Here is a 4,628-nt window from a genome sequence, read left to right as displayed (position 1 = left end):
ATGCCTCAGAGCGGCTGGGCCTGTGAACCATGGCTGCTGGGCCTGCGTGTCCGGAGCCTGTGCTCCACAACGGGAGAGGCCACAACAGTGAGAGGCCCGCGTACCACAAAAAAAAAAAAAAAAAAAAAAAAACTTGGAAAACAGAGAATTCAGTCATTTTTCTACATTTCTAAATGTATATATATTTATCCATGTATCTACATATCTTCATTTTCTTTTGATTTTGGGAGATGATCTTATAGGTATAGTTTTGTATTTTGTTTTTTTACCCTGAATTTTCTCATTAAACTTTGTTTTAAAGGGTCTCAAAACTCAAGATTTTTGGTCAAGTTGTTTCCATTAAAAAGTACGGATTTTAAAAACTAACAACTTAAAATTGCCACAGAAAAAAGCCAAATGATCCACAAAACACCCTCTTTTCCCTCTGAAGGTTTTGAATTGCATTGTTATCATTAACCAAATTTTGCTATTCAGTGGCCAGTTGAGAGAAACAGTTCTGAGACCTTCTACCACCAGTCTGATTAAGACTAGGATGGCAGCTATTAGGGATAATATTATTTTAGCCTACTAAGTTTTATGAGCAGACTTAGTGAACTTACCCGCTCCAGCAGCTTTCTTGTCCACTGATTTGATGACACGCACAGCAGTGGTCTATCTCACGTCACAAACAGCCAAATGACCCAGAGGAGGATAGCCAGAGTTCAACACATGGGCTTCCAAGAAGCACATCAACCATGTCAGCAACCAGATTTCAAGAATTCGAGGTCATCTTTTAGCTTCTTGCCAGAGTAGTGATCAATCTTCTCCTTCAGCTCAGCAAACCTGCAAGCAATGTGAGCTGCCTGACAATTTAGCACTGAATTCATAGGTTCATAGCCAGCACTGATTTGGCCTGGGTGGTTTAGGGTAATCACCTGAGCACTGAAGCCAGCATAGGTTCATAGCCAGCACTGATTTGGCCTGGGTGGTTTAGGGTAATCACCTGAGCACTGAAGCCAGCTGCTTCCAATAGTGGGTCATTTTTTCTATCACCAGCCACAATGCCAGGATGAATAATTTTGACAGGCAAATTCTTGACATTGAAGCCTACACTGCCCCCCAGAAGAGCTTCACTCAAAGCTTCATGGTGTATTTCAACAGACTTTACTTCAGCTGTAATGTTGACTGGAGCAAACGTGGCCACCATGCCAAGTTTAAGAATACCAGTTTCCGCCTGCCACAACTAAGATCTGGCACAACCAAATTAATTAATTAATTAATTAATTAATTAATAAAAGAGACTTTCCAATATGGTAACAATTCATAAGTACTGGGGTTTAGAACTTAAACATATCTTTACAAAGAAAAAAAGAACACCAGTCTCCACTCAACCCACAGGGACAGTACCAGTACCACCAATTTTGTAGACGTCCTGGAAGAACAAACCTAAAGGCCTGTCAATTAGAAGAACTGGTGCGCAGGTCACAATCTGGAGATTCGAGCACTGTGGTTCCACTGGCACTGCCATCTTTATCGGTGACTTTTCCCTTGAACCAAGGCATATTTGTACTTGGCTCCAGCATGTTTTCTCCATTCCAACCAGAAACCAGCACAAAAGCTACTGTGTCTGGATTATAGCCAATTTTCTTAATGTAGGTGTTGACTTCCTTAACGATTTCCTCATTATCTCTCTGGCTAAGGAGTAGCTCAGTGGAATCCATTTTATTAATACCAACAATTAGTTGTTTCACAACCAGTATGTAAGCCAGAAGGGCATGTTCATGGGTCTGCCCATTCTTGGAGATACCTGCTTCCAATTCACCAACACTAGCAGCAACAATTAGTACAGGAGAGTCAGTATGAGATGTGCCTATAATCATGTTTTTGTTAAAGTCCCCGAGTCCTAGCGCATCAATGACTGTCATGTACTACTGGTCTCATATTTTCACATGGAATTATCAATGGTGATAGCAAGCTCGTTAAGCATTCAGTTTACCCAAGACCCAGGCATACTTGAAGGAGGTCTCTCCCGTCTCAGCAGCCTCCTTCTCAAACTTTTCATTGGTTCTTTTGTCAATTCTACCATATTTGTAGATCACATGGACAGTAGTGGTGGACTTGCCTGAATTTATGTGTCCAATGATGTTGATGTTAATATGAGTCTTTTCTTTCCCCATCTTGGCTTAGATTTAGTGGTGGTTTCCATGGCACCAGTGTTCTGGAAGCAAATATGTTGCAAAAAAGCTGCACTAAAATTACATATGGAGGATTTCCCTCAATTAAGTTTAAAAAAAATGGCCAACTCCAGTATAAGCATTTAATCATACATTTAGTGTTTGGAATTTTAGTTAGGGAATTTATAATTATTTCCTCTCTCATCAATTCTGTGATGAATACATTTGATGTATCTTTTGAATAATCTTTGAATGCATTTTTAAAATTATTTCCTTTTTATAGTATCTATGTCACTAGAATTCACATTCCTGGAGGTGGGCTGGATTGTAAATTCAAAGATTACCATCTTCCTTTTGTTGAGCTAGAAATAGGACCACTGCTGTAAGACAAGGAAAAAACCTCACTTATTTGGGGGTGTTAGGAATAGCAATTCAGGAGACACAGATTTGGGTAGAAACCCAAATGTGCTTCAAGAAGAGTTAAAAACCAAAGAGTTTTAACAGGAAAAAGGAGGAAGCTTACATAATTGTTTTGCAAGAATTATGATTGATTTTGGCAGACTGGAGACATTCTTGTTTGTACATGGTTGGTTGCTAAGGCTGTTACTCTGAGAGAGTTCGATGTGCAAGCATTCTTTAAAGATGTGGCCCAGTTCAAATTCATGTTCCATCTGGGTGGAGATGTGCATAGGCCCTGCTTTCCCAGTGGCCTCCTGGCTTCATTTTACTGTTCTGTTGGCATTATAGACTCCATTTTATTCATTTCTTCACACTTTTTTGGAAAATCAAGGTAACTAAGCTGGTGTCTCTGAAGGAATAGAATCTGACATAATGCACTTTCACCTCTAAGATTCCATGATACTATGATCATTGGCTATTTTTTCAAGTTTTTTTTTAATGGATTATAATATTTTATACATATATGTGTACCTATAAAATAAGGAATATATATAAAGTGTATATATATTTTAATGTGGATATTACAACTTAGACTATGATCCTACAGAAATTAAAATACAGATTTCCCCAGAAACTGCATAAATTATTGAGTTAGATATTTCAAATTACATGTTCCATATAATTCACTCAGGAAGAAATAAGAAAAAAACAGAACACTGTTTTGGGGAAAGTAAGTAGAACTTGAATATTAGCTGATGTGATTCTTTCAGTCAGATTCTATAAACATAGTTGAAAACAGCCTAGATTACAAGGTAACAAGTCAATAACACATGCTCACCACTTCGAATCAAGCTCTCAAATGCAGGCATTGGAAATACGAAGTGATTCTCACAGTATAGTTCATGCGGTTCTAGTCTTAATTGCTACTGTAGTGAGATTCATTTTAATCCTATTATTGATCTAAGAAATAGAGAGTCTGGATAGGGTCCAGAGGAAATGAGAATTAATAAAAAAACCAAAACCGATTAATGTGTTGACTAGGAAACATTGAAATCATTGGGGTTATTGAGTTTGGAGCAGGCTAAGGAGAGACTTAATATCAGTTTCTGACTATATAGGTGAGACTATGGTATGATTAACTGTGTGTAACTGATTTCATTTTCCACCAAGGAAAAGGCACATTTACACGAGCATGGATTTGCCTTGGTCTTTGAGAAGATATAATTTGTCATCAACCCTAGGATGCATTGTAGCCAGGAGAAAGAAGGCTCATAGCTTATCAGGAGAGGCCCCATGAAATGAATGGAATTGCAGAACAGAACAGCATGCAGACAGGAAGTGAGATCTGCTTCCCAATCACACAAGTTTCAGATGGTACCACAAATAATGATGAGGAAAACTTCTGTCCATGAAGAGCAAACCTCCCAACACCAAGCCCCACTCCATCCTGTTCAGTCTTTTATAATTGGTTTGGGGGCTGCTGAATATGGGCCATTGTCTTCTCTGTTATTCTGTGCTTATTGTACATTAGCAGGAATGGACTGGTATCGATTCCCTTTGTTTATGTAGACAGCACCTGTGAACTGCAGCATGATCTTTCAGCTCATGTAATATACATGCAAAATATGTATGTCTGTGAGTCACACTGATTTAGAAAAAAGTTCTTCTACTTTCCTCCAGTATAACAAGTTACTCTTTTGGAGTATATTAAGCACTTTTGGGAACTTCTTTTGGTCACTGAATGAATAACTCATTATTTGGAAAATTAATGCCTTAAATTATATTATGTAATAAGTTCAAGTTGGTGGGTTACACAAATCTAAAACTTGACGTAGCAGTATTATACATTCTTCCTGAAGAATCAAGAATAGAGTGTTATATGGATAAAAGAATGGGGATGAAAATGCTGATTTTAATAGTCAGGGGACTACTTTGTCTGATATTTAACTCAGGTTAGGTGCAGTCCCTTGTGTGATCTCTTTGTTTTCTTGTTGCTCTTTGACTCAACCATAACCCCTCCACTTAGACCCTGTTCTCGGACTCTGCTTCTTTTCCTTTCCTCCTTCAAATTTTCAC

General features: G+C 38.2%; 1 pseudogene across 1 annotated transcript; it reads right to left on the bottom strand.

Moving 5' to 3' along the window:
- Positions 1–567: 567 nt before the first annotated feature.
- LOC308614042 (elongation factor 1-alpha 1-like) lies at positions 568–2,156 on the bottom strand (annotated as a pseudogene). Its single transcript has 3 exons — positions 1,376–2,156; positions 983–1,222; positions 568–914 (listed from the first exon to the last, which is right to left on the bottom strand). The product of its transcript is annotated as an elongation factor 1-alpha 1-like (transcript).
- Between the last annotated feature and the right edge of the window lie 2,472 nt (positions 2,157–4,628).

This window comes from Mesoplodon bidens (genome assembly GCF_964165515.1).
Source record: "Mesoplodon bidens genome assembly, chromosome: 3".
NCBI classification, from domain to species: Eukaryota; Metazoa; Chordata; class Mammalia; order Artiodactyla; family Ziphiidae; genus Mesoplodon; species Mesoplodon bidens.
This window is presented reverse-complemented; position numbering and strand designations above follow the sequence as displayed.